We start from the raw sequence: 23,219 nt of genomic DNA on the forward strand, positions 1-23,219 counted from the left end.
TTCTATGATTAATTTCTCTACGCAATTTCTCATTAGTTATTACATATACATCATTAATAATTTTCCCAATTAGCATATCTGCTTTAACAGACTTAATAATCCCACTGTTTCTTTTATTTACCATCCAGTGACAAGGCAATAGCATTATCCTGGAAATGAAGTTGGTCACATTGACTTAAGAATTAATGTGCTTTTTCATTTCAGGATAGAATGATAGTGGCTCAGAACAGTAAAGCACACTGTCCATCTTCAAAGAGCAACTTTTAGTAAATGTATTCATCTATTTGTAAAATATTTATGTACTTTTTTAGTGATATGATTCATAAAACCTTTAATGTCTCTCTCTGTAGTACTTCAAAAGTATTCCTGTGAGATCTGACTAAAGAACATAGACTGAGGGATTGTACCATCAGCCCATATTCAATTGTAACCTATTTAAATAACTTTGAGCACCAGGAGGAGAATACTTATATTTGGGGTGACCTGATCTTGAGCACCAAAAACTGGGACATTTTGCAAAAATAGAAGAAAGACTACATTTTAACATCATCAGACCATCGCAGAATGACTGCTTTAATCCACATTGGACCACAAAAGGGGTACTAAAAAAATGAATCAAATGTAATTTTTTTAAAACTATCAACATACCCGTTAATTAAACTGCTTACTTATAACAACTGCTAACTAGTGGTTGCATATCAGAATCACGCATGGCAGAACCATGCATGGCTTAACAACACAGTCGGAACCATGACCGCATCCTTACCTTACCGTGCCTTCCAACTAATTTCATTGTAAAAGCGTGCTTCATAAAGTTATATGTGGTATCGGCATGTGTGGGTGTATGATACTACCCCTCTAACCCACATGCCCCCAACCTATATCCTAAAACCTACCCGTCCTAAAAACTACCCCGCCATGTCCTAAAAACTACCCTGACCCCCCATCCTAAACCATAAAACCTACCCTGCCCTGTCCTAAAATATACCGGACCCCCCACCCTAAAACCTACCTCTCCCTGTACTAAGATCTACCCCACCCTAAAAACTACCCCAAACCCCACCCTGAACCCTAAAACCAACCCCACCCTGTCCTAAAAATTACTCTGACCCCCTGCCCGAACCCTAAAACCTACCCCACCATGTCCTAAAAACTACCTGGCCCACTTTCCCCCATCCTGAGCTCTAAAACCTATCCCATCCTGTCCTTAAAAATCCCCCCACATGCCCCAGCCCCACTTACCTGGTTGCCACATTCTTCTCCCGGCTGTTCCTGCTGTGTGCCTGAGTCACACATATACATGGTGCCTTAACCACACATTTGCGTGGTTCAGGCACATGCGTGGTTCAGGCAAGCGTGTTAACACGTGGCTACGCTACACTTTGCTCTGGCCACGTAGAAATGGCTGTTTCCCCTATCCAGCCCTGCTTCGAAACATTTTTAAAAGTGCCTATCAATATTTTCAGTCAACCTCCTCTAAAAACCGGGATATAAGCCAAATTTGCTGAAATCTGCCAGGAAGGTTGCTGAAAAACCAGGACTGTCCAGGCAAATCCAGAACACGTGGTCACCCAAACTCATATTCGATCTTTTAAAATGGAAGTTGCAAATTAATCGTATAACCAGTGCTTCCTAAAAGCATTTTCTTTGCAGCCAAGTTGATGAAGGGAGCATACACTCTGGTCTTCTATAACTGAAATGAGCGCCATCTTTGTGAGGGTTAAGAAGAAATTTGTAGCCCATTTGTTTTTGTCATAAATGTTTTTTGGTTTCTGCCTAAAGTAATATTGTTGCTAGTGCATCCTCCTTTAGTTGAAACTGACAAATGTCGTCTCTCATTAACACCTATATCGAAGTCTAAAAACAATATATAAAAAACTATATCGAAATCTGAAAACTCTACATCACCTCAAAATGCTGCTCATTCTAAACGTTCAACCTCAAGTGATCATTATCTGACTACATTTGCTACCACTGTCATGAGTGGGGGCATGTGGCCTCTCTTTATACTACTTGTTTTCTCAGTGCAGGTAAATGATGTGCTCTTGGGGACACTTAATTAACCATCAGCTAGCTATGCCCCATGGTTCTACGTGAGACTCTAGAGCATGATGATAGATTGAGAACTGATTCAAATAGAGCGCAGTGTATATTAGGGTGCTACATATTATTACTTCCTTATTCTATGTGCTTCTTTGCAGGTGTTAATTTTACTGTATTGTTTAATTGTTCTATGTTCCTTTTTTTTAGGAAAATTGCTGGCAAGTTCAAAAATAAAGGTCAGAATTGTTAAAGTTCATAAAAACTAAAACCATTGGCGTGAATCTCAGTTTTGGGGTCGAAAATTTTATGAAACGTGATGAGTCCCAAATCTCATAATAATCTACAAATAAATGTAATTTCCAGAGAAAAACACAGGAATCGGAATTACTAGTATGATAATTATCACACCCTCGCAGTTATAGCCTGATACATTGGGGATGGTCAGACCTGTCAAAGTTTATTGGGGGGAAAGGGCAGGCAAAACATGCAGAATTCAATGTGCTAAAAGCCAATTCTGCATATTATGCAACAGTTTCCTTTTAAAAACTCAAAATAGTAGATATTTGCCCTATGTGGTAAATACTTTTCTCTTTGTTAAAGGTATTTGCGATTTGTTGTAAATACTACATCGTGTTACGACAAACTCGCAATGAGTACCAAAATGTTTGAACACTTGCAATTGCTGTACCTTGTTTTGCTGTGCAGTTGCTTTTCAGCATCAGCAACTTAGAGCAATGCTAACAGAGTCATTTGCGAGGATAAGAAGCTCGGAGGAGAGGAGACCTTTAAGAAGAAGGGTACGAAAGGACAAACCATCTGGATGCTGCAGAAGCAAGATGAGCAGCATAGGTGATCAGAGCTTCTGAGGGACCTGCAGCATGTAATATAGGAGTGAATATGGGACATGCAATCATAGGGAGAAGGTGAAGCAAATTGGGTTAATAAATAATTTTCTCCTGTTTAACAAAAAGAACTGAGGGGACGTGATAGGCAATTTTCAGGGAGCGGAGGCAGAATATATTTTGGGTAAAATATATAAAGCAGTGCCAATCAAAATTTTAAATGTCAAACATACATTTTTTATTAAATTATTTTAGGTTAGAAAGACATGCAGAAACTTATACAATTTCGTTTTGTGCCAGGTCTGTTTCGATTTACTACTTATGGAAACAAATATTTACAAAAAGGAAAAGCTAAACCTACACGTGAATTAAAATGTCTCTGCTAATAAAAACGACAGGCTATTCTCTGGTACTCCTACAGCATCCATTAGCATCAGTATAGATAAACTATGGTATCCTGCTTAATGAAATCCCACTGCAGTATTCATGTCATATTTATCCACAGTTCAAACAGGTCTGAAGCAAAAAACAGGTGTTTTGAAGAACGCCGTGATTACTTATGGTAAACTTCATCCCTTAGATCTACTACATTTAGAGTCTCCATGTTGCCCTTTTCTTTTCTCCTTGTTCTTCTCCCCTGATGCCTCTTGGTGCCCTTCTAGTTATGACTGAACTCCCGGTCCTGCGCTCTGGTTGCTCTTTGTGTTATATCATAGTTGTTTCTTTATGACTGGTCCACTTGAAGTGATTTGCTTTGACCTGTTTCTTCTGAGCCGGTAAGAGTAGTGAAATTGCCTTTTCATACCTTGCAAGTGAACAACTGTTCCTGGTGCCTTCGCATTGATGCCAAGGGATGTGGAGTTGTTTTGTTTGTTTTCTTGTCATGTACTTCCTGATTCCCTCTCATCAGATGTGTTGTGTGATTCTTTTCTCCATTAATGGGCCTTCTTGGAAGTCATATGGATTGTTTAGCTTAGTTCTGTGCCACTCACAAGGGCAGATTTTTTTGTTTGTTTCTGCTGGCCCCACGCCTGTGGTCACAATGTTCTGGAATTTTTGTGGCTTTTGTGTGACCTGTTTCCCCCGAAGGCAATATTAGTCTTTTGCTATGTCTCAGAAGTGAGGACTGGTAAAAGAAAATGGATGAAGAGGTAACGCCCTGAATACTTAAAAGTACATCTTATTACACTCAGTCTTACTCTTCCTCGTCACTGTGCTTATGACCAAACACTCACGCTCATCTCTCCAACCCTTACAGTTTGCTTGAATTGTTCTGGAGGACGCTAAGAATGTTTCCCCTTTTAGTAGCTTTTACTAGGATGGATGAAACTTTAGCTTTCAGTGTGGAGTTTTCCTGTTTCAGAGATATGAACACCTCTCAAGTAAGGACTTTGAAAAGACAAACAGACATGTAATAGTTTTGGTGATTAAGGGGACAAATGCATCTTCTGAAAAATATTGACTGTCTTCTGCTTTGTCAGTGGGTTCTGCAGAAGCAAAATGATCACTAAATGTGGAGTACATGGAAGGTTTTTTTGATAATAAACTGTGAATTACAGATCCCAATGCTTTGTTGTTATCCTCATAGGGAACTCACACACAGTCAGTTCAGGAAACCTTTTTTGAATAAGGCAAATTGCTAAAGTAATAGAGATGGGGGTTGGGTACATGTTTTTACTCCACTTGTGGGAATGGGCAAAGTTCAATTTCTTTTGTAGTGTTTGACAGTTTTCTCCTTTAGAGACCATTTTGTGGGAAAATTATTTAACAAAGAATGGCTTATAATTTTCTAATTTTAATAAGAATTTGAAAAGCCAATAGGCCTCAGCTGTGAAACCTCATGATTTTGCCAATGCTTTTTGTTTTATGATATAAGCCCTTCATGAACACATGCACAATTCCCACAACTATTTTCAAATGAGATTTCTAAATATAAAATAATTTTCATTCTACATTGACGGTCATGGATCCATACACATCCACATTGGCCATTTTTGATGAGTTCCTTTCCAAGAGGGCACTTGCACATGTGGGCAGCCATCTCGAAATGCTCAAAACACCATTTTAAGATGGTCACCCACAGTATTGCAGGTGACTAAAAATTAGATGGGGGCTGGGAAGACAAGAGAAAGCTGGGTGGCAGGAGGCGATTGGGGCAAGTTTAAATAAGAGGGGATGGTTGAAAAGAGATGGAGAGTAGGGAGAGAGAGAATGAGAGTGAGATATTAAGATAGAATAGATCCTCGCTGCACTGCAATGAATGGTCTGATGTCAGTAGTGGAAGGATGCATTAACCACTCCAGACGATTTGAGAGTGAAATGCTCTTAGGATGGACAAACTCAAGAAGGGAGGTAAGCAATGGAATGGTCCGAGAAGTGAGATACGCAACAAGGCCATCCAATCATGAGCAAGAGGCTGCCCGAACACTCACTTTATTTGTGTATAATTTATGGAAAACAGTAGATCTCCATCAGCAGAAAATCAGCAAAAATATTTCCATTATTTGCTTTAAAATAGAAAATTTCAATTTATTGGGCATTTTTATTATAGCACCTGTTAGACTTGATATTATTGATCTGGTTTCCCCTATCTTTTTGCCATCTGATCTCTGTGAGTTTGACCTATTTTTGCTAGACTTTAGGGATCTGGACACTTTACCACTGCTAACTAGTGCTAAAGTGCAGGTGCATTGTCCTCTAAAATATGGTAACATTGGCTTCTCCACAATTGCCATACTTAATGTACTTCTAAGTCCATAGCAATGTGCACTATAAGTGCCCAGGGCCTGTAAATTAAATGCTAACAGTGGGTCTAATTGTGCCACCTACTACAGTAGCCTCCCAAACGTGTCCCTGACCTGCAACTGTAGAGCCTGAGTGTGCAGCTTTAAACTGCCATTTCGACCTGGCAAGTGCACCCACTTGCCAGGCCCACACCTTCCTTTCTATTACATTTAAGGCACCCCTAAGGTAGGCCCTAGTGTGCCCAAGGGCAGGGTGCAGTGTATTTAAAAAGATGATCAGGTACTTTTAAGTTTAACATGTCCAGGTGGAGAAAAACTGCTAAATTCATTTTTCATTAGTGCAAGGCCTATCTTTCCCTTAGAATAGCATTGGGGTTGCATTAAAACATCTTTTAAGTTTAACTGAAAATGACACTTTTGTAAAATTGGCATTTTCTTACTTTATCCATTCCGTGCCTCTGCCTGCCCCAGAATACATGTCTGTGGTAGATGGCAGCTGGGCTTTGTGCATTCCCACTAGAAAGGCACAAACAATTGGGAGCTTGGGTGTGGTGTTAGCATATTGATGGCCCACCACCATGCTGATAGGTCTTCTTGGACTAGGTGGGAGGAGGAGCGGACACTTGCCTCTGAATAGGGCTGTGCCTCTTCTCCCGCAAAGGGCTACATTCCCCTGGTAGTATCTGGAGCCGGGGAGGGCAGTAAAACTGCCCCTGGAGGGTATGTGGCTGCACTATCAACCTTAACTCCTGCAGAATTCAGCAACACACTTATCTCTTGCAAGTCCAGTGCCTTAGTAGAGGGCAGATGCCTTCCCTCATTGTAGTGATAATTTTGGCACAACAAGGACTTCCTGCTCTCCCTTAACCTCACAAGGACAGTCACCCATTTACTGTATGGATGTATAGTTCAACTTTTGGGTGACCTGATTTAAATAATTTTCACACCTGATTGATTTATTGGATTTTTGTTGTGTTGGTCTTATTTAAATCAGGTAGATATCAATTATTTTTCTAACCTGGTGTTGAGTATATATGTGGTGTCCTTCCATGTGTTACTGTAAGTAAGTGTTGCACAAGTACTATACACATTGCCTGACTGCTCTGTGCCAAGCTACCAGGGGTTGAGCGCTGGTTAATTTAAGGAGTGCAACTGACATATCTCTAACTAGGACTGTGGTCCCTACTTGGACAGGGTATATACCTCTGCCAACTAGAGACTCAATTTCTAATGGCAGTCAATAAATTCCTATGGGAGAGGATCTTAAAGTCTTCAGAAATCAGTCCCCCTAACTTAGTACAGCCATAGCTCATACCTCATTAATCAGGGGTATTATTTATTAAACTCATATAGGTAGCAGCAGTGATATTGCACTTACCTTTCATACTGCTTTAAATAACGCAAAGTTCATTACCAGACAAGGGCCTCTAAAGGCTTTCGAAACAATACTTAAGACTCAAGGTTTCATCATATTAATCAAAAACTGATGATAAAATCACATGCACTATCTAGTTATCCAAATTATCAAAAAGTAAAGGTAAGCTTTTCAATGATAGGTCGGTTAATTGAGGTCGGAGCATTGCGTACCAGTGCACAGAGTTTGCAAGTAACAATATAGGAATGGAAGTGGCACACCAAGTAAAAAAATCAACTGCCCCTGTCCATCCATAGCAACACCAAGTGAGCTTTTAAGGACAACCCGTCGCTTGGAAAGAGACTAAAACTGGCACTTCAGAAGAGATTCTCTCGCCACCTAAGAGAATTTTTGATTCCATAGCCATTTTCCTTCCCCTGAACCCTCTGCTTGAGAATTATGTCAGAACAGGAAAGTGCGGCATTCTTTTCTTCTCTGCGCTTTCATTAATTTGTTTTTGTAATTTCAAAGACATGTTTTCTGGAGGAGTTGAAAGGCCTCCAGTTGGGCGCAGAATGCATCAAAGATTGTGCATAAAAGAGTCACTTTTATCTATTGCCACAGCAACCGCTTGCCTATTCTGAAACAGCGTCTTGCAGATGTTGCGGGTGACCCCGCAAACCCAGCCTAGGTCCCAAGACTCTCTGTAATGTTCCTCTCTGCAAAATCTCTCTGCTGTCCTTGGTTTTCTGTCTCATATGTCCACACTATACGGCTGGCACTGAAATCCTTCTTGAAAATGACTCAAAATTAAGCTTGGGAGAATTATTAGCCACTCTGAGAGTAGATATGTAAAGAGCAGTGAAATAACTGTATAATTTTATCAGAGAAATTCTGTATGGCTTTTAAAATATAACTTGTATTCAGCTAAGTTAACGTAGAGATTCCCTCAACATACTACACCGAATCCACTGTATTACCTTAAAAAACATATCACTCTTAAGGCGATCCAGATACCATTATGAAAATTAATTTGCAAATGTGAAAGACGCGTGATGTATCAAGAGTTGTATCAACAGCAGGCAAGATGTTCTCACAATTCATGCATTGTAAATTGAAAGCCTTCAGTGAACCCTGAATAAGTGACTATGGTTTTAAACAGTGTTTTTACTGTTTTGAACTCGTGGACTAAATCAGAATAAATAGATTTTTATGTTTACTAAGACCACCGATATTGGCGTTCATTCACAAATTACGGAAGGAAATTATGTTTGGCAGAAACTGAAATTGGGAGTGGAAATTGTGAACTGATAAGTAAGGGTGTCTATTACACAGTTTTTACATTGATGACACAGCTGAGTAGATGGTTTCAATCAATAAGAGCACCACTAGTTTGGGGCATGCCTTGGAATCCTGCTTCGTTAATAACCGAAAAATATCATGCAGCTGTTTGTTAAATCCTTTCATTGCTACTGGCATATTACACTGTCCAATGCCTCATTTGTAAAAGAATGAGTGCTGGTACCCAAAACTTTGCTCAGAAGCCTGCGGCTGGCGCACTTAAATGTTGGCAACTGAATACCAAGGATGCGCAGCCTTGAATCCATCTCAGGCCTCTTTAATCTACTACCTGACACTCCTTGCCACTTTATATCTCTTTTGCAGGTTCCTCGTTTTTCCCTGTTTCCCTGTCTTTCTCTTGCTCTGTCTTTCCCCTTTGTGTGTTTTCCCTCTCTTGCTCTCTGGAAATGTCTGATGTTGAAAAGTAAGTGCCGGTCCTCCAAAATAGGTGCCTGCAACTACTGGCTCAAATTAAACACTGACATTGTCTCTTGCCTTACCATGTGGATTGGCTCCACAGATCACATGGAATCCTCAAAACGCACAAGTCTATCGTATCATACAAGGCTTAGCAAGATATGTGTGAGGCTACACAAGAGTGACCACTTTAACAACAGAGGAACATGGAGCAGAGTCTTTCCTCTTGGGGCAATGGGCCAACGGACTGCAATCATGGGGTGTTTCCACTGTGTGATGCAGTGTAGGGAGCAGAGGATGAGGGAGGAGCAGACAGTTAAGCCATCAGGTGTAAGAAAGGAAGATGATTATACTCCTTGCTTAAACCGTGTTTCTTCTGCATCCTATGCAAACTCAACTCACCAATGATCCTCGATCCTCAATTAGTGCATCTCCCAATGGTGGAAAGTCACAGTTATGAGTCAAGTATTTGTCCATAGCGTACTGTATTTGCAGATGTAAATAGTTCACTTTGGAGCTGATTTTTTCAAGTGCTGTGCTATTTTGGCCTGTTGACATCAAGATGATGCCAATGGAATGTAAACATTGCACAATGCAGTCGAGCATCAAGTGACTGTGAGTGAAGCCATCATGCACCTTTGCACGGATATTTGCAATTTGAGCATTTCATGGAATGGTTATGTAAAGCAAATTTGTTTGAAGTACTAGCCTCAAAGTGCTGGATCCAGAAAAAACAATGACTAAACTAAATTCACCCAACTTTTATCAAAGGTCGATGATTAAATAAAATGCAAAGTTTTAGAAAGGTCTATTTGATTAAAATCGTTTGTCACCTACCATATACTACTTATCACTAAAATCTCATTTGGGAGTTATGCCAGGGACACATTCATTTGTGTTGGGTTGTATATCACAACAGTGTTAGCAAAATTATCATCTGAGAGAAATATTGTGTCCTAAATATGACTTACAAAAGTATTTCTCCTTTGGATGTAAATTTTCTATTATCAGTTAGTGTGGAGAAATATTTTTGTAAACAATAATTCTGCCGGAAGATATTTTGTTAAAACTATTCTGTTCCACACCCTGCGGCGTGATGTTGGAAGCTTTTTCTTGAATCTATCAGTATGTTTATCAAGATCTAGAAACATACTTTGTTTTTTATATATCGTATTTGCTTTGTCTAGGGCCCAGGGCATGGTTTGTGTTGTGAATGTATGTGCTTCAAAAAACAGGAAATCTGCATTGTTTGACTTTCTTTGAGTCCCTGTGGGTCCTCTGTAGACCAATGTAGGCTCTTCTTGTTCACTTTCCCTTCAGGTTCTTTGTGTAGCACAGAGTGGGAATTTTGAATCTGGCAGTGTGCTGCAGGGCCACTAACCCTCCCTCCTTTTCTAAATCCTACTTTTTCTAGTGAGATACATTCTTAATTTATTGAAACCTAACTTCAATCTAAGTTGCTAAATCCGGGACAACAGACTCTGATCTCTTTTGAATGCTCTTTTTCTGAAGATCAGAATAGAAGTTATTTAGACTCCACAAGGCTGTACTTTTTCTACCAATGATCTCTAAGATTATGTAATGTCACCTCCAGCAGTTAGTCCTTCTCCAGCCCCAGTGCCGTGTTACTTCTACCTGCTTGCTGGCCTTGGGGTTAGCTCTCATGCCTGAGGAAGTTGTTTGTTCCTTAAGGATCAGAGCTGACATCTCCCAAACCACTTCCACCACCAATTGCACCTCTGCTGTAGCTGATTGGCTCAGTTAAGAGGGCCTAGGCCTTCTTGCACCATATTAGCGTAATTTTTTAAATTATAATTTTGCCCAATGAGGCCAAAATCACTGCGCCAGATTTACAAAGTGGAACAATTGCATGCGTTGTACCACTTTGTAACCCCTTCCACTACATTATGCCTGCGCCAGACATAATGTATGCAAGGGGGCATTCCCCTGTTAGGGAGGCCGGAAAAATGGTGCAAAGAAATCGAAAATATTTATTTATGCCATTTGTTTCGGCATTTTTAATGCCTGCTTGGGGTGGTTGTGTTAACGCCCTGCAGACTGCCCCTGATACATGGATAAATGCACAACTGCTGATTGACTGTGAGCGTACTTCTTTTTCCTTTTGTACCTCTTCTTCCCGCTCATGCTCATGGTGGCAATGGCGCTTTGAATCAGCTTGCTTATGTCAACTGGTTTACTTTTCATTGTCAATTTAAGTGGCAAGAAAAGTCCAGTTAGGAATTTGCAACGCTTATAGCTGAAACTCGAGCAAACATGAGACCCATTGCAGTGTAAATGCTTGTTTTTCCTTTGAAGTGTGCACACAGTCAGTTTTTCCATGCAGGCAAGTCATAGCGCGATCAAAGGAAGAGGTGTGCCTGATCGCCAAGCTCGGGCCAAGGGAGAAGAACTCCCGATGGCGGCTTTGTCTTCTCATTCACAATCGGCGATCAAACACATATATCGTATCTGTCATATAAAGGGGATTGAGGATTATTTTGTGGGAAGCTATTTTGCATTCTGATTTTTCCTTTGAATGCAGGTCTTTCATAGCACGCTATAAAGATGACCCTACTTTTTCAGTTAACCAGCACGCTCTGTGGCCCTCTGCTGGTACGTGGGGCCATCTTGAGCATCAATTTAAAAAAAAAGAGAGGGATTGAAAGAAAAGAGGATATAATGGATAAATTAGTTCCTCAGGCTCTTAATGTATTTAACAAAGATTCATTTAGGAGGGTTTTCGAGCACGAATTAAGAACATCTGTAAAAGAAGCAGTGGAAACCACTTTATCTGAACGAAAAAGGGATAGTCCTTCGGAGGAAGATTATTTTTTGCTCATGGAGGATGATGTCCTTGTTACTGTTGGAAAGAGAGGTAAAGTGTCTAAGAAAAAACAACATCTTAACAAGATGGGTAATGATGGTCTACCTGCCAGTTTTGAGTCTGGTAGCCCTAGCACTACAATAGAATGTTGTGTCCTCAGCGGCACAAAGAGTAAGGGACACATTAACAGTGCCACGTTTGGAAGTGGTGTCCAGATCAGCACACAGCAAGAGATTGACCTGAATGGCACAAAAGATGAACAGGTCACCTTGGACTGAACTGGAGTCCTATGGAGCATGTTACGAAGTTCATTAGGCTTTGGCCCGTGGAGAGGCCAATTCGCAATTTGATGAGAGCAAACAGACAAGCCTTGGAGTCACTCTGGGTTCTAGTGGTGCAGGTCCAGTCCTTTTCACCCAGATAGGAAGGGCAGCGGGCAGCAGGCAGGTCAGCACAGCAGAAATGCAGTTCTTCCAGAGTAACAGCCCAGCAGAGTAGCAGTCCTTGTAGCACCACAGCACACATTTTTCTGAGCAGAGTATGAACAGGTCCAGAAGTGTACTGGTTTGGTAGGGTCAGATGTCCAGTTCTTATACCCAGTTGTGTCTTTGAAGTAAGGGGAACTTCAAAAAAGTGTATCTGAAGTGCACAGAGATGTGCTCTACCTACACTTGCGGCAGACTCATTACAGGTGGCTAAGCCTTCTTTTGTGTTTTGACCAGGACATTGCCTATTTAGATTGAAGTGTCAGCTCCTCCCTCCCATCCTGCCTAGTATGACCCATAAACATGTAGATGGCCACTCAGTCACATCTATCCTTCCTTTGCATGCAGCTGTCTAGAGGGAATGCAGGAAAATAGCTGTCATCTTACCCCAGTCATGTATTAGAGACAGTGTGCAGTCACACAGGGCTAAGAGAAAGAAAATGTCAACTTTCTAAAAGTAATACAAAAGGATGATGGACGGAGTGCTGAAACTTTTCAACCACTCACCCCCAGTCACAGATTTGGGTTTAATCCATCGTTCTTTTGCTCACCATGCCACCCCAGTTTGGAACAACCATATGCAAATCAGTCTTGACCCTGCTTCCCATGGAAATATCCTAGCCCAAACTCCCCGGCAAGGTCCTCCCTGGGCCTGAAACAAGCATCCTGGGACCGATTTCAGGGTATCACACTTCATCGGCCAGACTTCATTGAACCAGTTGAAGCCAGGCAAAGTCCTTCTTGTGGTGAAACCCAAGTGTGAAGCTGGTGCAATCCTCCAGAGTGCAGTGTCCAGGTGCAGGTCAGGGGTCCAGCAGGGCAGTCCTTCTTCTTCTGTAGTCCTTCCTGGTAGGGATCTGAGGTGTGAGTGCAGGTCTGCCAGTTTTATCCTTGCTCCTGGGTGAAATACAGGGGGGTCCTGGTTCTCTAATCAGGTACAGGGTTTTTCCCCCTGTGATGACCACTTCCTTGGACATGTGGCAAAAATCAATCCCAGGAAGCAATATTCCTCAAAAATACATCATGGCTGAAAATGATTTTTGGAGGTTACATCTGGATGACTCCACCCACTGGTGTGGCTAAAACCCCTAAACACACCCCTCTCCTGCCCTCTCCTAATCTAATCAAGAGGCATCTAACTGTCTGGGTTTGCAGAATGTGAGGGAGATGCTGGGTTGCTCCAAATGCCCTTCCCTGCCTTTGAAGACCAGTTTGGCAGCCCTCCCTCCTTCCAGCTTCCCCATCTGCTGAGGGAAGATCTCCTCCCCCAGGCACATCTCTTTGTGTTGAGCCAGGCCACTTCACACCTCATCAAGGCAGCCTGGTCAGGCTGCCAGAGGCTGGCCAATCAGAGCAAAGCAGCAAAACTCTGCAGGGCTGAAGTTGGCAACTTTTCAGGTAAAGTTTAAAACTCTTTACCTGAACAAGTTATATTAAATCCAACATTTGTAAGTTGTGGGATTTATTATAACAATTCATTTGATACCAGACTTAAGGTATCTGACACTTAAGGGGACTTTTTTAAATTAAAATAAAGTCTCCCCATTTTAGCCTATAGAGGCCATTCACCACAACGAGGGAAAGACACATTTGGCTGGTTTACCTTACCGGGCTTATAAAACTATTTTTATAAGGTCCCTGCTTATAGTTACATGGCACCCAGCCCTATGAGCACATAGGTCAGACCTTAGGCGGGGGTGTCTTATATGTAAAAAATAAAGGGGGTTAAGACTTTGGAAGTATTTTTAATTCCAAAGTTGAATTTGCACGTACCTTTAATTTAAAAGCAGCCAGCAAGACAGGTCTGCCTTTAAAATGACACTGGGCACCTCAGCAGTGCACTACCTATGCTGGTTCCCTAAACCTACATGCCGTACCATATACTAGGGACTTATAGGTAGGTTAATATTGTCAATTATAATTAGCCTAATTTGCATATCCACTTTACACAGAGCACTGGCCCTGGCACTGGTAAGCAGTACCCAGGGCACAGCCAAGGGTCAGTAACCACCAGTATCTGTCCAAAATGTTTGGGGGTGACCAGGGCAAAAAGGAGGACTTTCCTACAACAGCCATGCAGGGGCAGGACTTTAAGGCACATAAGGGGCATATTTAAGAAAAGTGGCGCCGTACACAGTGCAGCGGAATGTTTTTTGTACCCTTCAGCGCCTCCCTACTGCCACCATGTGTGCAACGTATTTAAATTATACCCCGCACCACGGCGCACAGTAGGGGTAATAGCATCATTTTTTTTATGCTATTGATGTACTCTGCAGGAGTAGTGCAAAAAATTTTGGTGCTACTCCTGCAGAGTACATAGGGGCCCAATATAAATATTGGGAGCACCCTTTTAATGCCTGCTCTAAGCAGGCGTTAAAAGTGCAGAAAGAAATGGCACAAGGAAATCTCTTAGATTTCCGTGTGCCATTTTTACAGGCCCCCTAGCAGGGGAACACCCCGCTTGCATACATTATGCTTGGCGCAGGCATAATGTGGTGCAAAGGTTTACAAAGTGGCACCATGCATACATTGCTCCACTTTGTAAATATGGTGGGGGAAAAATGCCACTTTAGAGCCGCCTTAGCATAAAAATCATGACGCTATGGTGGTGCTAAGGTGCCCCTAGGGGCTCTTAAATCTGCCCAATAAGTATATACAGCTGTACAGGGACAGGTTTTGCAGGAAAAAGGCTATTGAAAGCCTTGAATGGACAAAACTTCGAGGCACAAGGCCACAGAAAGTTATGCATGTACAATATTTTCAGACATGTGGTGCCAGATATGTGGATATGGCAGGCTTTCACTGAACTGCCAACAAACAGATACTTCAACATGCATGACTCCAGATATCTGGACTTGGATGATGTTTTCAGGTGTGTGGCAACATCCAATTGTGCCTGGACAAGAATTCCTGATAGGTTATGAAAACAGTTCTTGGACAAGGTGACTTGCACTCAAGAAGGTTACAAAGATGTGTGATTTGAGAATGCTCTCACCGGTTTGTTTACAGATAAGTGGAAATGGAGGGGTCTTCCAGGCATGTGATGACAGGTTGCAGATATCTAGTGGGTACTCTGAAGGATGCACTCAGATAGCTATGTGAGAAGGACGATCATCGAGTTGGAATGCTCTGTGCATTTGACAGATTGTTTAGGAAGCAATGGTTCAAAATAATGGCCAGTGTTGCACTTCTAAGCACCTAAGGCCAGTGGCATTACATTGAATTAAAGAGTAGGGTGCAAAATATATTTTGGATTCTTCTCCAAGAATTCTTTTGCCAATTTTAATAAAAAATGGTGAATTAAATAAGGGCAATTGGGAAAGGGTGATTAAAAACCTCCTTATAACTTTGGCACAGATTGATGGATCACTAGAAACTTGGCATAACTGAAGTAAGAACAAATCATGCATATTCCATGCAGATTGGGCAAATAGGACCAAAGGTATTAGCAAATTAACACTTAGGGCCTGATTTAGCACTTGGTCGGATGGGTTCAGTGCTTTATTTGTAAAATGATAAGTGCTGGAGCCCAAAGCGCTGCTCAGACACACTCGGCTGATGCTATAACATGTGAGAGCATGAATAGCAGGAGTGCACAGTCCAGAATCAACCTCATGTCTCTTGAATTCACTGTCAGGCTCTCCATTCCCTCTTAACTCACTCTTACAGGGGTCTGCTTTTCCCTTGGTGACCGGTTTTCGGTATTTCCTTTGCTTTGACTGTTGGCTTTGTTTGTTTTTCCTTCTGTTAGCCTCAGAAAAGGTCTTATGTGGAGAAATAAGTGCCAGTCCCCAAAAATAAGTCCCGGGGCCCTCCACTGGCAACCACTGGCTCAAATTAAGCATTGGACAGGTTACTCCATCACAATGGTGATAGATATCCCATCTGTTGAAATCTAAATCCCATCAATTATAATAGGATTTAGATTTCGGCGGATGAGATATCTGTCACCGTTGTGACGAAGTTACCCGTCTGCCGAGTTCTAAATCAGGCCCTTAGTTGCAAGCCATATTTAGTTTTGCCCCCTTCCCCACTGTAACAAATTGGATTATTTGTTGATGGGAATGCAACCCTACTCAAGCAGCAACCACAGTTCTTGCCAGGGTGAAGTCATAAGCAAACCCCCAATTAACTTGTGCTCAACCATTTTTGCACAGAGCAATCAGGCTTAACTGAGAGGCAATGTGTAAAGTATTTGTGCAACACTTCAAATAGTAATGAAACGAGAACACTAAACAAAAATAATCCTCAACTAATTTAGAATGCATATTAATAAATAAAACAAGACCATAATGACAAAAAATCCATCCAGTAAAACCAGAGATATGTAATTTTAAATATTTAAGCAAAAATAGTGCCAAAAAGCTGGAAGCAACACTTGTGGCTATTTGTCATGGACGACTGGGGGAAAGTCACATGTTCAGGTTGATCGCAATGGAGCTTGTGTCAGATACAGGGGCCAGCCTAGTCCTGCTGAAAGGTCACCTTCTCTGTCCAGGGAAAAAAGTTCCCTTCATGGTGAAGGGGGCTGCGAAGAGTAATTAAGCATTGAGGATGGTCATCGATGCAGCACAAAGAGCAGGTTTTGGGTCATAGACAGGCATTGCTGTAGTGCAAAGATCCTGTAACCATCAGGAACTGTTGGGCTGGTGCTTCGCAAATGTACTCCCTCTGAGCTTTCGATGCTGTAGAGAAAAGTGGGGCGTATGGAACTCCACACTGGCGGGCTGTGCGAGTGACAAGGGTTTGGCACCAACGGGCCTGTTCACAACTGTGAAGAGCTCAAAAACTTCACTTCAGCCCTGTGAAACTATACCAAGGATCCAGCACCTGAGCAACATCACTTAATGGTCAGTGGCTTTCTCCAGCTCAGAGCCAGCTTTAGGGCAATGCGACTGGTGTGGCATCAAGGGCTGCTGACCTGGAAGTGGGGCACTGACTTCAGGGGTGGGGTGCTGCGTTGAGCAGTAACTTATGATTTAAAAGCACCTGCTGCAGAGTTCCTTGTGCACCCAGCTTTCAGGCAACAGTAAAAATGTCAAGATAACTATTGTGATTAATGTTCATGCTAGAGATAGAGTTTTTGGACTCGCCATAAAGTAACAAAGAGGGTTAATATGCCTGCCGCAAAGAACAGATGCGTAGTTTACGTGGATAGCTGAATGGATTAGTAAAACCACCATTTACCAGCACTTTAAAACAAATGAAATGTGTGTGAGAGAGGGGCTATGGAGAGAGGAGGGGCACTTTTATGGGGTGGTAGTGAGGAAATCCGAGGAGGAGGTCATGGGGTGAGATGGTGCACAAAAAAGATTGTCGCACCAGGCGCCACCAGAGCTGGCCCTGCTCCAGCTGGATCTGGGTGCTGATTCAGGTGGTTGGGATCCTGTTATGTACCTGTGGGAACAGAAGGCCAGCAGAATGTTCGTTGGAGTTTCTCTGGTAGTCCTATGTTCAGATGTAGGTCCAAATCCGTCTGACTCAAGCAGGAGGGCAGCAGGGCAGCAATCCTAAAAGGCAGCAGTCCACCAAGTCAGCAGTCCAGCATAGCAGCAATCCAGCAGAGTGGTGGTCCTTTCAGCAGCACAACAGTCCTTCTTCCTGTCAGCCTCTCCACAAGTCCAGAAGTGTACTGAAGAGTTGGGGTCTGAGGTCCATTATTTATGCCAGATGCCTCCTTTCAAGTGGAAAAAGCTTCTAGAGGTTGTTTTTTAAAATGCACAGTTTTCCTGCCTCCCCTGGCTCCAGACTAACTACAGGGGGTATGCAGTGACAGGCTGCAGGCACTTTATCGCTGAAGCAGGAAAATGTCAGCTATCTAAAAGTGGCGATTTCAAAATTTTAATTTAAAATCAAGCTTTACCATGAGAGAGGATTTTTCATTCCAATTCCAAAAACAGAAAACATGAACTGGTTACCTGTTCCCCTTTGGAGGTGATAGCTTATTTAATGTAATGAGGTAACTCCAATGTTATCCTATGGTAGAGGTAGGCCTTGCAGTGATGAAAAACAAATGTAATACTTTTTCACAATCAGAACATTTAAAACTTAAAAATACATTTCCTACTTCTCAAAAGCAAAGCACCCTGCCCTCTGGGCTGTCCAGGCCCTACCGTAGGGGTGACCTATGTAATTAAAGCAGGACATTTGGGCCTGGCCAGAGGTTAATTTTTCCAGGTTAAAATGGCTTTGAAACTGCACACACAGCCTGCCATGGCAAGCATGAGACATGTTTAAAGGGCTACATAAGTAGGTAGCACAATCAGTCCAGTAGGCCCACTAGTAGCATTTAATTTACAGACCTGAGTGCATGTAGTACTACTTCGCTAGGGGTTATATGTAAATTAAATATGCTAATTGGGGATAAGCCAATGTTACCATCTTTTGAAGAGTGAGCACATGCACTTTAACACTGGTTAGAAGTGGCAAAGCGCACAGAGTCCTAATGCAAGTAAAACTAGATCAGCAAAAAATGTAAGGTGAAGGCAAAATGCTTGAGGGAAGACCACCCTGAGGCTGACAGGTCTAACACCCACCTCGATAAATGTGGTTTAATTCTATTTAGTAAGATAGTTGGCCCAGTTCTGGAATCTCTGCTTTTGGGCAGATCCACCAAGTGGAGTCATTGTTCTTAGCTTATTGTATCCTTTAACCTTGCTCCAGTCCCACAAGAGATCTGTTGAAAACTTCACAAATGAAAAGTGTGCAACATATTTCAGGCTTATGTCAAATTAGATCTAGATTTGACAAATGATGCTAAAGACATAAACAAATAAAAGAAAGCTTTTTCAATGTGATTTGTTGACGTGAGAGACCGACTGTAGCAATATTATGTCTTATCTATATTGAAAAGCTGCTTTTAGTTTGATGATAACTTAAGGACCTTTTTATGATTATGCATGAAATTTGTCACACAGTTAATGCATCTGCCTGAGTTTTGTGTAGGTCTACCTGGGGTTGAGGTTTTGGACTAAACAAGGCTTTAGAAAAGCATTTTACACTTTAGGTCCCAGATAAATCTTGCCACTCAACTCCATCTAAAAACGCAGAGTACAATTACACTAAACTAGGCATGAGACTACAACTTAAAAAAGATAGGGCCTTATGTGGTTCGATGTGAATCAGTTTGCTTATTCAGAGACAGCTGCATTACAAAAATGTGTTGAGTGATATTCGAGGAATCAAATTATAAAATATTTTGTACACTAATTTTGGGATATGTAGATCCAAATTGGAAAAAACAAGGAATTTGAAAGCGCAAATAAATATTTTTATCTTTGCCCAATATGGGATGCATGGAAGGACACGGTAAATCTCATTAGATGGTCACAAATGGATTTCTTTTTGGCAGCCATTACAGGAGGCACAGAATCCGGTGTCTGGAAAAACAAGAGAACATATACTCACTTCCCAAACTCATAGATCTGCTTATCTGCTTGAATTTGAACAGATTACGCCAATCAGATAAACAGATTATGCCAATCAGCATTAAGGGCCATATTTACAAGAAAGTGATGTATCACTAGTGTTGCGCCACTTTTCTTGTGCCCCCTTGCGTCCCCTAATTCCACCATGGTAGCACCGTATGTACAATATGGCACACCATGGCACATGTTAGGGGCAATAGCGTCAATTTTGTGAAGCTATTGTAACGCTATACTTGAATAGCGTAAAAACAAATGACACTAATGCATTATAGTGTGAAGAGGCCCATTGAAATCAATGGGAACCTTATTTTAATGCCTGCGTCAAGCAGGCATTCAAAATGATTCAAGAGATGGCTCAATGGAATCTTGTAGATTCCATTGCACTGTTTTTAGTGACCCTCTAACAAGGGAACACCTACTTTGCATACATCATGCATATAATATGCATGGTGTGGAGCAAAGGGTTTACAAGATGGTGCAAACCTAGTTTGTGCCACCTTGTAAATATAGCACGATGGTAGTGGCTCGTTAGCACAAATGTAGCACAATGTGGCGCAAGGGCCTTGTAAATCTGTCCCTAAATCTATGTGTGTATATATATATATATATATATATACATATATATATATATATATATATGTATATATATATATATATATTACTATTTACATCATTAGTGACCTCACTGGTGCAATCACACTTGACGTAACATTTGATATGTATTTGATGACCGCACTACAAGAAAACACACAATGTGTGTGCACTACGAGAGTGTAATAAACCATTCAAGACAGAACACCTAAAAAATTAACATAATCTCATGCTCTCTAGAGTTAATGATGCAGTGAGGGCGTAAAACCTTATAGTGTTGTTGAAGGATATTCAACATATACGTGATATGAATAGACTCACTGCACCCAACAAACAAAGAAAGTAAGCCTCACCCATTAGTTAATATTAAATGGAAGGATTGTCAATGACGGGTATACTACTTGGATGACGTGTACGATACCCACGGGTTTCCTGAATGCATAAGGTGTAGAGAGATTATCAATATGATTGGGATGCATTGTGATAAGTAAGTGTACTTTGCGTATGGGTGGCTGGAATACCTTATGCTCAGTGTTTAGCCTGGTAGAAGAAGTCTTTAGTGTGTGTGGTCTGCATATGTCCACATTTGGCACACCTAAGGGAGTGTTATATAATGTGAATAAATTAAGGACCATCAAAGAGAACTAAGAAGCAATTTATGGGCAGATTTGTGAATAGTGGCGCTGCACATAGTGCAGAGCCACTTTTCTAGCACTTCTTAGCACCCCCTAACACCACCATGTGTGTGCCATATCTAAGATATGGCGAACCATTGTGGAGTTACGAAACTAGGCCCATATTTATACTTTTTGACGCTAAACTGCGCTAACGCAGTTTAGCGTCAAAAAGTTTTGCGCCGTCTAACGCCATTCTGAAGCGCCATGCGGGCGCCGTATTTATGGAATGGCGTTAGACGGCGCAATCAGACCGGCGCTGCCTGGTTTGCGTGGGAAAAAACCACGTAGACCAGACAGCGCCGGCGTAGGGGGAAAATGGCGCATGGGCGTCTTAAAATGGGGCAAGTCAGGTTACGTCGAAAAAATCGTCTTAACCCGACTTGCGCCATTTTTTAACGACGCCCATCCCCCATCAACATGACTCCTATCATTGTAAAGATAGGAGTCATGCCCCCTTGCCCAATGGCCATGCCCAGGGGACTTCTGTCCCCTGGGCATGGTCATTGGGCATAGTGGCATGTAGGGGGGCACAAATCAGGCCCCCCTATGCCACAAAATATTATTAAAAAAAATAAAAATAAAACTTACCTGAACTTACCTGAATGTCCCTGGGGTGGGTCCCTCCAGCCTTGGGTGTCCTCCTGGGGTGGGCAAGGGTGGCAGGGGGGGTCCCTGGGGGCAGGGGAGGGCACTCTGGGCTCATTTTGAGCCCACTTGTCCCTTAACGCCATGCCTGACCCAGGCGTTAAAAAGCGGCGCAAATGCGCCGTTTTTAGCCACGCCCACTCCCGGGCGTCGCTTTTGCCCGGGAGTATAAATACCACGTAAAGGCCTGGGAGTCATTTTTTAGACGGGAACGCCTCCCTTGCATATCATTAACGCAAGGAAGGGGTTCACGCTAAAAAATGACGCACATTCCGGGAACTTTGGCGCTATTCGCCTCTAACGCCATAGTATAAATATGGCGTTAGTTGGCGTTAGTTTTGCGTCGAAATTGCGTCAAAAAAAACGACGCAATTTCGGCGCAAACTGAGTATAAATATGGCCCCTAGTGTCCAAAATTTTGATGCTAGTTCAGAGCTTTGCAGATTTAGTGTAAAAACTGCCAACGCTAATCCTGGAAAGTCCCTTGAGGCCCCTTGTAAACAATGGTGTGCCTCCTTTTAACACCTGCTCTGAGCAGACGTTAAAAGTGCTGAAAATAATGACGCAAAGAAATCTCTTAGATTTTTTTGCGCCATTGTTTCGGCCCCTCTAATGGGGGAACACTCCCTTTGCACACATTATGCCTGGAGCAGGCATAATGTAGTGTAAAGGGTTACAAAGTGGCGCAATGCATGCATTGCGCCACTTTGTAAATTTGCCACAGCAATTTTACCCTCCCTGGGACACATTAGCGTAAAAAGAATGACACTAATGTGGCACAAGGAGGCACTAACAACTTTTAAGTCTGCCCCTTAGTTTTACAACCGAAGTCAAACAAGCAGTTGATGTTTATTAGAAGACAGCAGAAGTCGGGGTGCAAGTTTGCGAATTGTGCTGTGACATATATATTTATGGAACAGTCCCAAAGGCTAAGGTTTAACTCATGGTCAAAGTGCAATAATAAATGCAAAATAGTCAAATAGTTCAAGGAACGCATTACCCACCAGGGGTTAGTAAACTGAACAACATGGGTTACTTGAGGGATGCATAGAGAAAAATGAGATTCAACTGACGCATAATAATGTTATTTAATAAGTCTCTTGGAATCAGTACAAGATTTTATCAAATGCGGTACTGTATGCAAATTAGGTACCTTGAATAGTGAATGTGGAGAAAAGCCAGCACTGTCTACTCCATTAATGCACGCTAAACGGTGTCTATGCAAACAATGTTCTTCTTATGCCAAACTTATCGGAAGGGAAACATCTCTCAAATTCTCAAGAATGGTTTTAAAATAATGTTTGCAACGAACTTATTGAGGTTTGAATGCCTACATTTGCGGTTTGCTCTAGCTTTTGTCGGGCCTCTGTTTGCCCTTGCCTATCATGAGTTGTTCACAAGCTCTGTTTGCCTCTGCCTGCATGAGTTTTTACAGTCCTCAGTTTGCCACTGTCTGCTTTGAGATGTTTGCGTCTTCATGACGGCTGCAATTACTTGTTTTCTGGATTGTGTTTGCCTCTTTTCACAACTAGCTGCAATCCTTTGTTTGCCAACTTCTGTTTGCTATTGCCTGCCATGTTTTTGCCTGTGGTCAACTTTCTCCACCGTTAGTTATTTCCAATACTCTGTTCACCATTGCCAGTGATGACATTTTAACAATCGTCTGTTCACCAGCATGACTTGTTTGTATTCCTCTGTTCGCCACTGTCCATCAAGATTTGTTTTCCTCTGTTTCCCTCTGCCCACCATGAGTTGTTTGCCTCTTTTCGCCTCTGCTCACAATGAGATGTTTGCTTCTTCCAGGCATGAGATAATTTCAAGCCTGGGTT

At 42.0% G+C, this 23,219-nt stretch overlaps 1 protein-coding gene across 1 annotated transcript in view; it reads left to right on the plus strand.

Moving 5' to 3' along the window:
• The window catches only part of OPCML (opioid binding protein/cell adhesion molecule like), a 1,147,432-nt gene that overhangs the window by 775,958 nt on the left and 348,255 nt on the right, over nucleotides 1-23,219 (plus strand). The window lies entirely within an intron of this gene.

This window comes from Pleurodeles waltl, chromosome 3_1 (assembly GCF_031143425.1).
Source record: "Pleurodeles waltl isolate 20211129_DDA chromosome 3_1, aPleWal1.hap1.20221129, whole genome shotgun sequence".
Lineage (NCBI taxonomy): Eukaryota > Metazoa > Chordata > Amphibia > Caudata > Salamandridae > Pleurodeles > Pleurodeles waltl.